This window comes from Globicephala melas, chromosome 10 (genome assembly GCF_963455315.2).
Source record: "Globicephala melas chromosome 10, mGloMel1.2, whole genome shotgun sequence".
Taxonomy (NCBI): domain Eukaryota; kingdom Metazoa; phylum Chordata; class Mammalia; order Artiodactyla; family Delphinidae; genus Globicephala; species Globicephala melas.
In genome coordinates this window covers 61,082,709-61,094,738 of record NC_083323.1, presented here as the reverse complement: position 1 = coordinate 61,094,738, position 12,030 = coordinate 61,082,709, and positions in this window count along the sequence as shown.

Here is a 12,030-nt window from a genome sequence, read left to right as displayed (position 1 = left end):
GAATTCATCAAATACAATATTTTACATAAGAATGAGAAATGGTGGTTCCAGAGTTCACTCAGAGACTCAACACCTTCTTCAGGGACCCAGGTTCCTTCCATCTTCACATCTAACACCCTCAGCATATCTGCTGTGTCCCTGGATGGTTCCCCTCAAATCACAAAATGCCTGAATGCAGTTCTAATCATCCCATGTGGGCCCAACTATTCCCCCCAGGTGCCTCCTTTTGAGAACAAAGAAACCTTTCCCAGAGACATCCAGAAGATTTTCCCTCTTGCCTCATTGACGGGAAATGGTTACTGCCTGTGTTTTTCTGTTGCATATGTTGGCAAAACTCAGAGTGATTTAAACTAGATTGAAGTTTATTCTTTCTCACATAAAAGAAGTCTGAAAATAGGTGGTGCTGGTGTGCCGGCTCCATAGTTTCAGTATAATTGGAGACCCACCACCTAGCTTACGTGATTTCACTCTCAAATTCACCTCATGTTCCAAAGTAGCTGCTGGAATTCCAGCCATCAGATCCATGTTGTAGACCAGAAGTAGCAAAACAAAGGGCCAAAGTTTGTTCCTCAGCAGAGTCAGCAACCTTCTCAGATGTTCCACGAGCATTTCTATTTACATCTTATTGGTCAGAACTTGGCCACATGGCCATATCTAGCTGCAAGAAAATCTAGAAACATTTTTCAGCAGAGCACTGTGTCACCCTAAATAAAATGTGCCTTTTTTGTTGTTGTTGTTAGATGTTGGGGTTAGGAGTTTATTAATTTATTTATTTTTGCTGTGTTGGGTCTTCGTTTCTTGTGCGAGGGCTTTCTCTAGTTGTGGCAAGCGGGGGCCACTCTTCATCGCGGTGCCCGGGCCTCTCACTATCGCGGCCTCTCTTGCTGCGGAGCACAGGCTCCAGACGCGCAGGCTTAGTAGTTGTGGCTCACGGGCCTAGTTGCTCCGCAGCATGTGGGATCCTCCCAGACCAGGGCTCGAACCCATGTCCCCTGCATTAGCAGGCAGATTCTCAACCACTGCGCCACCAGGGAATCCCGACTCTTTATTATTAAGGAAGAAGACAGGAGAATGGACGTTAGGTGCCACAATCTGTGTCGTCCACAGTCCTCATGCTTAAACCAAGCCCCGGTCAGGGGGCAGGATTACTAGGATTGAGGTAGATGTATCAAGATTTACTCCCGGGTGGACACAGGTTACATTCCTTGAGAGCTGGATCCCTGGACAAAACCCGAATTGTTTTGTTTTGTTTTCATTCATAGACATTTATTCCAGAAAAAGATTTAATGGTCGCACAAAAATATTTTTCTTTTTTACATGAATATTTATGGCAGCTTTTTCTTTGTAATAACCCAAAACTGGAAAAGACCCAGATGTTCCTCAAAGGTTAATGGTTAAACAGGCTGTAGTACACCCATTCCATGGAACAATACTCAGCAATAAAAGCAAACAATTGATACCTGCAACGTGGATGCATTTTTTAAAAAAATTCTATTGGAGTACAGTTGATTTACAATGTTATGTTCGTTTCAGGTGTACAGCAAAGTGGATCCGTTATACATCTACATATACCCACTCTTTCTTAGATTCTTTTCCCATAGAGGCCATTACAGAGTACTGAGTAGAGTCCCTGTGCTATACAGTAGGTCCTTATTAGTTATCTATTTTTTATGTAGTAGTGTGTTATGTCAATTTCAGTCTCCTAATTTACCCCTCCCCCCACTTCCCCCCTGGTAACCATAAGTTTGTTTTCTACATCTGTAACTCTATTTCTGTTTTGTAGATAAGTTCATTTGTACCCCTTTGTGAGATTCCACGTATAAGCGATATCATATAATATTTGTCTTTGTCTGACCTCACTCAGTATGACAATCTTTAGGTCCATCCACGTTGCTGCAAATGGAAAACCTGAACTGTTAACACTGAAGAAGCAGATAAAGCAGTCACTATTGACCAACAATCATTGCCTCTCCCCACCTTTCTTGCTAACAGAACCTTGATTTTGTTCAGGGACCAGACTGCCAGTTCTTCAGCAGAGGCTGAGCCCCTCCCCAGTCCCAGGGGTGATTCTGGATTAGTCTGAGACACCTGTGGGAATTCCATTCTCTCTACCAGTGTTTGGTTTAAGATCGGACGTGTAATATGATCTTGGCCTATGACACATGAGGGGATGTTCTTTGGGAGACTTCTGGAAAGACTTCTCAGAGGCCAAAGGAGAAGCCCCTCTTCTTAGCTTCTGAATGTTGTTGTCTGCATGTGATATCTGGAACTGCGGAGCCATCTTGTGACTCTAAGAGAAGTTAGGGTACAAGGACGAAAACCAACATGATACACATGGCAGAAAAAAGAGAACGCGATATGGTGGAATATTCATAGAATGGAATCCTACTCAGTAATAAAGATGAACTACCGATACATACAACTATTTGGATGAATCTCAAAAACACTGTCTGAAGCAAAAGGGTCAGGCACGAAAGAGTATATATAATATGACTCCATTCATAGAAAGGTCTAGACCATGCAAGACTGACCTATGGAGGTAGGAATCAGATCAGTGGTTACCAGTGGGGGTGAGGGAGGGACTGACCACATGTGGTCACAAGAGGACTTTCTGGCATGATGTCAATGTTCCATATCTTGATTGGAATGGTGGCTACTAGGTATACATTTGTCAAAACTCATCAAACTGTACTTTTAAAATCTGTGCATTCTACTGCATGTAAATTATATTCCAGTAAAATTGACAAAAGAAATAAAAAAGAAACAAGGAAGGAAGGAAGGAAGGAACACTGGGTCCTTCCTTGGCCCTTGACAACACGGTTGAGTCACTGAATTAACCAATAGTCCCACCTATTACGTCTTGTTCTGCAACATAATAAATAAACATCCTTGCTGTTTAGGGCATTTTTAAGTTGGGTCTTCTGTTAACTTGAAACCCAGTTCCTCTTGTCAAAGTGGGGAGAGGCACCCAGAGATCAGGACACAGATCCAGCCTGGGAAACTGTGGGCTTCAAGGAACAGCTGAAAAGGGCAAGAGACTTGGGAGCTCCACCTGATCTGGTGGGGTCTGCTCCCCACCCCACCATCATAGTGAGCCCAGTACAACTGGGGGTTTCTTCCCGCCATTTCCTGACCTTCTCCACCCCATTTATAACATAGTGCCCTATCAATCAAAGGACCTACTCTCAGACTTCTGGTGAGGATTAATTAAGAGAAAATGCAGGAAAGCTCTTAGCACAGTGCCTGGCACATAGTAAGGGCTCCATGAGGCTCTCGTCTTACCTCACCTGGCCCTCGTGAGGATTACCTGGGCCTGAACCAAGCGGGAGAGGTGGGAATAGAATTCAGAAATCTTTAGGAAGCAGATCCTGGAACTGTAAATGATTGATGACACCAAGGTCACAGGCTTGGGTGACAATGTAAATGGGAATGTTTCTCAGGATTTGGGCAAAGATTACCTGCAGTATCTGTTTTTATCACTAGGTAGATGCTGGTAAAGGGAGGTAAGAAATATGGGAGGAGGAGGAGATTTGGAAAGTAAAAAGAAGAGTATAAGTTGAATTTGAGATGACTGTGAGCAGTGTGGAGGGGTGGAAAAGAGCAAGGGCTCTGCCACCAAGTAGCTATGTGATCTTGGACAAGTTACCGCTTCTCTCAGAGCCTCAGTGTCCTCATCTGTAAAATGGGAATTCTAAGAACACTAGAATACTACCTCATTAGGTTGCTCTAAAGATTATATGAAACTGTATATTTAAAGTGCTGAGCATAGTGCCTAGCACATAGTAGGTGCTCATTAAATAGTGACACTAATTTTCATCATCCCTTCACACCCTGCCTCATCTGCCTTGGCAGGCAGCCTCACACTGAATTACTGCTTAAAGGGATGGAGAGTTTTGAGCTTACACTTCACCTTCTCCTGATTCAAACAGGGTGTTCCCTTGCAGAAGATTTCCTCTCCTTTTCTTTTTCTTTGACCCGTGCCTCCCTTCCTTCCAGGCTCTACTCTGCCCTCCCTCTTCCAGGAAGACTTCCCTGACTAATGCCTCCCCCTTCCCTGCCAACCCCTTCCCAAGCCTCCCTGTAGGGACTGGCTTCTCAGCCCAGAGTTCTATCCACTCCCTTCCATTGCCCCTCCCTTGGTAAAGACCACTCCAGCTCAGATAAGGCCTGGACCCATGGGGAAGGACGCTGGCTCTCCACCACATCTCCAGTGGTTGAAAGCTCAGACAGGGGTGGGGGGCTGGTAAGGAGGAGGCCACCTGCCAGAGTGGCAGCAGACAGGCCAGCTAAATCCTTGACCTACGATTTAAGGGGTCGCGCATAGTTCAATAGAGCACTCCAGGCTGAGTCCCAGCTCATTCACACAGGTCAGGGGGGTGAGGAGTAGGGAGGGGAGGAGGGCCATCTCCTCCAAAAGCCCCTTGGATTCATTCCCAGGCCTCGGAGGCATAATCCAGCACCATGAAAACCCAAAACCCTCATCCCCATCAGTGCAGAACCTCCATCTGAGAGGCCAAGTAGGGACTGGGAACCGGTAGGGAAGGCGTAAGAGCCGTGGAACGCGTGGCGTCACAGAGCCTGGCACACAGTAAGGGCTCCTTAAGGCTCCTGTCTGTTTTAACCCAGAGTCCTTTGTTAGGTCCTGAGCCCCAGCAAATTTGCCCGGAGTTCCCAGGTCCGCCCTCCTCTCTGCTCCCCTCCTCCTTTGGAATTTTCCCTCAGAACTGGGTCCTACCAAGATTTGGGGGCAGGTCCTTTGAACAATGGGACTGTCCAATGGAATCCCACGTGCAAAACAGAGACATTTCCCTCGCCATAAATGCTAGTCAGGTCTCAGGATGAGGGCCAAGCCTGGGTCCCGCTCTCAGCCAGTCGCCCCTACCCTTGGGTTTCCCCATCGCCCAGGTTTGCCCGCTGGGAGTGCTATGCAAATGAGATGCAAAGCAAGCCAAGATAGCCGTAGGGATTGGCTGACGCCGGAGACTTTGTCCGCCCAATCCCGGGCCTCCCGGCAGCTAGGGCTCCAGCACTCCATCCCACCCCACCCCCACCCCCCGCCCCCCACAGGTCGGTCCCGCCCATAAATCAGCTCCGTCAGCATTAATGGCTCCTGACTAATTGCCTGGACTCGGCTCCGGGCTCGGGTCGCCAGCATTAAAATTCAATCAGGCCCAGCGCTGAGCTATTAAAATATTCATTGGGAGAGCTTCCCGAAACCAGGCTGGGGGATGGGGATGGATTGGGTTGGAGGGACTACCCGAATCTACCAGCTCCAGAGGAGGCTCCCTGTTCCTCCCCAGTACTCTCTCGTATCCTACAACTGCTGCCTGATTTCCATCCTACTGGACCTGATTTCTCTGTGGAAGTCCCTAAACCCTCTCTAGAGACTCCTGGGAGACTGAGCTGCCCTTCAGGAGTGTGGTGTTAAGTTATGCCGAGGGGCTGTCCTATTCCTCTGCCCTGCATCCTCTCCATGCCTGGGCACTTCACCCCATGGACCTCTCACCCAGTCAGTGCCAACTGTGGGTCATTATTAATGCTGGAACCTTAGGTCCCCTCAGGAGTAGAATAGCTCCAAGGCACAGATGACTTCGTCCTTAGCAGAGACCAGGAGGGGCCCCTATGTGCCTGGTCCTGCTGCCTTTGCCAGGGGCTTTGCTGGCGCTACTCTGGCCATCTTCAGCAGGCTGGAGAGAGCTCCAGGCTGGGCAGCCTGGTCTGTGCCGGAAGGGAGGAGGGTGCTCTGTGCAGTCCTCCTCTCCTCTCCCCTTCCCCCAGGAATGCAGCCTGTCCGAGCGCCTGGGCCCCTGCCCTGATGCTGAGCAGGCTGCCTGGAAGTTCTCAAGGAGGGTACCCAGGAGGAGGGGGCTGGGGCTGAAGGGCTGTGGGGGGTCATTGGGAGGGTCCTGGATTGAGCAGGAAGTGCGTCCCCACTCACCCACCCACACATACAGACGCACTATAGTTGGAGGGTTATGAAGAGGGTTTAGCAGGTGTGATGACAGCCATGGCCCAAAGGCTGGAGTGAGCCACTCAAATAAGGACTGGGAATTTTCCTAGACCCTCCATGTTGTATTGAAATATCATGTGACACAGCTCCAGTCCCCGGGCCTGGAGGTGTTTGAGTTAGGGGGAAGAGAGAGCACCAGGACGTATGCTAGGAGAAACCTGTTCCCCTCCCCGGTTTTACAGAGAATCCTCAGGAGCAAACCACCTGTTCACAAGGCTCTTCCCCTGCCCTTTGGACTGTTCCCTGCTCCTGGTGCCTGAGGTCCTGCAGGAAATGAACCCTGTGGGGCATGGCAGAGGCTGTGGCTGCCAGAGCCACAGAGCGCCTCATAGATGCTACAGGGGAGGGATGGAGGCCAAGGGCACCAGTTACTACAAGGCCAGAAGCGGCTCAGGGCGCCAGGAGGTGTGTGAAGTTCAGGGCATGCTGTTTGGGGGGACACTGGGAAGGACTTCTTGCTCTGCTACTCTGAGATCATCAACCGTTGGCCCAGCAGGAAGCCTAGGATGCTGGTCTGAGAACCCCTAGTCCCCCAGAACTTAGGTGCTCTCCTAGCAGGAAATGGGGGTGGGGGGAAGCTGAGAAGCACCCCCTCTTCAGGACCCAGGCAGGCCCCAGAGCTGGGGCAGAATGTGTCTGGCAGCGATTACGAAGGGAGCTGGGGCTGGGAGGCCTCAGACTTCAGCAGGTCAGGAGTGACCTGAGCCAAGTGTCTGATTCCAAAGCCAGACGTCACAGGCAATCCAGGATTCCAGCTCACCCCACGTGTGGTTCCCATTAGGGCTGGCTGGGGTCTTCCTGAAGGCCAGGCGGATTCCTGAGCCCCTCCCCCAACACAGCCCCTCCCTCTTGGGGCTGTTTGGAATATCTTACCCAGTTCTTCCAGGTGGCCTGCTAAAGTGCAACCTTGGGGATTTTCTGGGGCATCCAACTCCAAATAGGTCTCCCTACCCACTAGATGATGTTTTTGCAGTGTCAAAGGGGACAAAGGGATAGGCGACTTATAACCCCCCAGGGAAGGCTAATCCCTGAAGACCCCTACACTGTGCCTGGGGCCTTCCCTCCTCTCGAAGTTAGCTGCTTTTGTTCAGGCCTCAGCCCCTCTGGTCCTGACACTTGCAACTGCCCTCACTGACCAGGCCTTTCCTCCATAATGCCCCTGAGTGGGCGTTCTAAAACCCAGGCCTGTTATTCAGATCATTTCCCTCTTACAAAACTTCCAACAGCCTTCCGGTATGTTTGCATCCTCAGATATATCTGTGCTATGTGTGTTTTAGACACACACACCATTTCAAAGATTTAAAAAATAGTTGTCAACATTTAAAAACCAGAAGGCAACACATAAAAACCTACACTTGTAATTTTTCTTGAAAATAGCTGACAATACTAAGCTCACAGGCTGGCATGGCAACAACTGGCCAGAGCTGAGTAGCAACTGGTCTTCCAGAAGGGATCCCTGGGGCTGACATGAGCACCACAGTCCCCACCAGTCCCTATTGTCTCCCAGGTCTGAGGCCCAGATGAGTGAATGGTCTTTTTAATCACTGGGCTGGCACTGACTTTTATATCTTACTTCCTGTCAGTTTCACTCCTTCCAGCATCTTATGTTCCTTTCTGTCCCTCCCTATGCTGACACGTCAATTTGTTACAACAAACCCAAGTCGAAGGTATGTGTCTCTTCCACCTCCTTCACACACCTCTCTGCTCCCTTTCCCAGTCAGCTCCTCCCCCCCAACACTCCTGCTCCAGACACATCACTACCTTCACAGTCCCGAGTCTTTGCACATGCTGTTCTTTTTTTTTTAATTTTTAACATTTTTTTGAAGTATAGTTGATTTACAATGTTGTGCTCATCTCTGCTGTACAGCAAAGTGACTCAGTTATACACATATAGACATTCTTTTTTTTTAATTTTTTAAATTTATTTTTGGCCTACGGAATGTGGGATCTTAGTTCCCAGACTAGGGATGGAAACTGCGACCCCTGCGGTGGAAGCTCGGAGTCTTAACCACCAGGGAAGTCCCTACATTCTTTTTTTTTGGGGGGGATGTGCTGGGTCTTCGTTGCTGCGCATGGGCTGTCTCTGGTTGCGGTGAGCGGGGGCTACTCTTCGTTGCGGTGCGTGGGCTTCTCATTGTTGCAGAGCCCGGGCTCTAGGCACACGGGCTTCAGCAGTTATGGCTCAGGGGCTCTAGAGCGCAGGCTCAGTAGTTGTCCTACATGGGCTTAGCTGCCCCGAGGCATGTGGGGTCTTCCCGGACCAGGGATCAAACCCATGTCCCGTGCATTTGGCAGGCGGCTTCTTAACCACTGGACCACTGGGGAAGTCCCCTACATTCTTTTTAAATATTCTTTTCCATTTTGGTTTATCACAGAATATTGAATATACGTGCTGTTCTTCCTGCCCCATGAACTTCTATTTCTCCTTCCAGCCCAAACCCAGAAGCCTCCTGATGCCTCCGGCAGGCAATACCTTCAGGTTGTCCCGTGGTCCCTAGGATTCCAGAACATCTCACACTGCATCCCCATCCTATAGTGACAGCCCCTCCAGGGTTGGGAGGAGGCCTGCTGAGCATCCCCACGGCTCACCTGTGTTGAGGAATCAGACCATCAAGTGGGTGATGGGGATGGTTGCGGGGAGGGGCTGTAGCTCCGCCCCTCTGGAACTGGCCTCAGTGGCAAACACAGGTTTGTTGGAGTTGGCAAGGTTGCAGGAGGGGAGGCAGCAGGTGTTCTGTGCTGCAAGGTGAGGTCCGAGGATCTTGGCAGGAAGGACACCTGTGTCACCCAGGGACCTTGACATGAGAAGGTGGGTGAGGGCTTAATATATATGGGAGCCTAATCTCACTCAGGATCACCTGTGCTTCTGCTCCTGGGGGATTGTTTAGACCCCTGAGGGTGTGTGTGAAGACGTGTAAGCATTTGGGCAGTGGTTCCTTGCGCCAGGGCAGTGGGGTACTCTGCCCTGTGAGCACCCCCAATGCCCCCAGAGCTGCCATCAGTACAGGGATAGAGAGGACAACATCCTCACCGCTTGAAGCTGATGTTGCAGAGACCCCAGGAGATGGGCTTGAAACCAGTGAGGCCGCTCGCTCGCATCATCTGTTCCCTGGCCTCCTGTCCCTAGCCCACCCCCCTCTTCCCCAGCGGAGTCTCTGCTTCCTCAGGGTCCCCAGCTGTCACAGCACCTTCCACAGGACCCAGTCAACCCCTGTCATCACTCCCCCTGCCCCGGGGGCTCCCCAAGACCAGGGGAGGGCCTGATGCTCCTGGTAACCCCAAGACTAGCAACTAGCCCTCTGTGGAATCACCCAAGAAGTAGATACTGGGGTATCCCCGTTTTACAGTGGAGGAAACGGCTCTGAGCGGAGAAGGAACGTATTCAAGATGCCCCACCCTTGCGGAGTAACTGGAGGAGAATTTCAGCCCAGCCTGAGGGAGGCGTCTGAGAGCCAAGTTCTGTCTCCTCCACCCAGCCTCTTCGAGGGGGTTCCAGGCCCTCCCCTGGGTTCCTCCCCCTCCCCTCCCCTTCCACCCACACCAGTCACAGCCGTCCTGTTCAGAGATGGATGCGTTAATATCCCAAAGCAAGACTTGACCACGGACCAAAGCGTGCGTCAGCGAGTTGAGGAGGGACAACCCCCAGGACGCTTCAGAAGTCTCGACCCCACCAGGAGCAGAACCTGAACACTGGGATTCTGTGTCTTGTAAAGCTGTGGGACTCCAGCAGGGGAATCCCCGTCCGCGGCCGAAGAGAGGCGGGTCGGGGCGCTCTCGGCACCCCACAGCATTCGCCCCAAGGCGGGTTCGCGGGTCACCCCTGAGCTCCCGCCCTCCCCTCCCGAGCCGGGTTGCGCGTAAGAGGGGGGCGTTCGGTACGCCTCAGCCCCTCCCCCAGGCTTGGGGGAGGGGGAGGAGGAGGGAGCAGATGGCAGCAATTACCGCTCGGACCCTCCCCCGCCCTTAGCCTGAGGCCGGAAGATCGGCCGCGCAAGCTTTCGCGGGCGGGAGGGGCGGCGGCCTCTGCGGCCTGGAACCGACGGGGCCGCGAGCGGGGTGAGGGGCGCAGGTCCGGGAGGGGACTTCCTTCCCCCGGGAGCGGGGCTGGGAGATTCCCTTAGGAAAGGCCAAGCCCTCCCGTCCCGCTCCCAGCCCGAGTCGGCTCAGGCCGGCTGACCCTCCAAGCCCCGCGCCTGTAGGTCTCAGAGCTCCTAGGGTGTTCAGGTCCGGGCAGGGGTTCAGGCTGGGGAGAGGGGAGCTGTACGGTTGTGCAGGTTGTGATCTAAACAAGGGCCGGGAGTTTAGAATGGGGTCCGAAATCCAACCTCGGGCCTTGGCAGGAGTTGACGCTGGAGGAAGGCAAGGGGCACCTTTTCTCACTGAGGGATGGAAGGAGCAAGCCTGGATTGCCCGTGCTTTAGGGCAGCGGACTGTGTGCCGGAGCGCAGATGGCTCGAGGTGGCCTGTGTGGGGCAGGGGCAGGGCCAGAGAGAACAAGAGGGCTCTCAAGACCCAGGACACGGCTCTACAAACTGGGCTTCCCTGGCCCTTTCTCTCTTCCCGAATTACTCTCCCATCCTTCCCTTGTCCAGCTCATTAGCAAAATTTGGCCCTTCTGTCTCTAAGCTGTATCTTGGATCAGACCCCGCCCCCAACCTCTCCAGCACGTAAGCCCCTATTACTCCTACTTCCTTGCACAGCTTCAGAGGTTTCTGTCTGCTCTCCTGGTTCCCCAACAGTCAACTCATACAGCTGCCAGGGGGGCGTTAAAAATACCAATCAGAAAACAAATCAGAGCATGTCACTCCCTGCTACACAGCCTCCATGGCTTCCTCTGGAAGAGAGCCCCAACTTCCCCCTGGCCCCTGCCTGTGCCGACGTCTCCTCCAGCATGCCCCCCTTTGCCTAGGCACTGCTCCCTGGCTGCCTTTCTGTTCCTTGAACTAGACAAGCTTTTCCCCACCTCTGGCCTTGGCCTTGCATGTCCCTTTGCCTGGAACGCTCTGCTCAGCTCCTTCACAGGTATGTGACCTCCCCGTCAGCCCTGACCACAATACTGAAGCAGCCCCACACCCATCTACCTGATGTACTGTGTCCCTTAGCCTCATCTGTGTCCTCCACAGGACTTACCACTTTCTGTAATTATCTTCTTCATTCACTTGCTTTGTGGTCTGTTTCACCTACCAGAACGTCAGCTTCATGAATTCAGGTGTCTTTCTTGTTCTCTGCTAGCATGATGGCCAGCGCAAACCCAGAAGGTGCTCAGTATTTCCATGCATTTCAGGAACGCGGGAGTCCCTGGGAAATGAACTGGACACTAGTCTATCTGGTCACTCTAAGGGGTCTACTCCCTGGGGGGCCAGCTGCAAACCACTGTGTTCACCCAAATGCCTCATAGACGTGGGCAGGCCTGTGCTTTCCAGTCACGGTATCTTAGCAGCCAACGCTTACTGAGCATTTACTATGTGCCAGGCGTTAGGTGCTTTACATGGCTTAATTAATTTAATTTGTATGACAAAGTACCTACTAATAGCCTCAGTTTACAAGTAGAGACACACAGACACGATGTGTGATCGTTCAGCAAACATGCACACGCATCAACAGCATTGGATTCATTAATTTTCATCGCACAATAGATGCGTGAGATGAGTTATATACGGTTGAAGCTGGGGCATTTAATAACTACCGCAGCAACAGGAGAACAGAACCAGGGAAGGGTCAGCTTGGGGGCACAGGGCTAGTTTGGGCAAGTGAGTAGAAGAGGACGTTTAGGCCACAGCCTGTGCCCTTGCTCTGGGTCCCCACAGCACTCAGAGGTGCAGCTGTGATGTAGAGGCAAGGACCTGGGTCCCGGTGTTCTGCCCTCCGCCAAAGGGCAATCACTTACCTTCTCAGTGCCATATTAACGAAGCGTTGTGGGAGGCATACACAATACCTAACTCCCAGAGCCCTGGACAGGATTACATTAAAAAACGCCCTAGGGGCTTTCCTGGTGGCGCAGTGGTTGAGAGTCCGCCTGC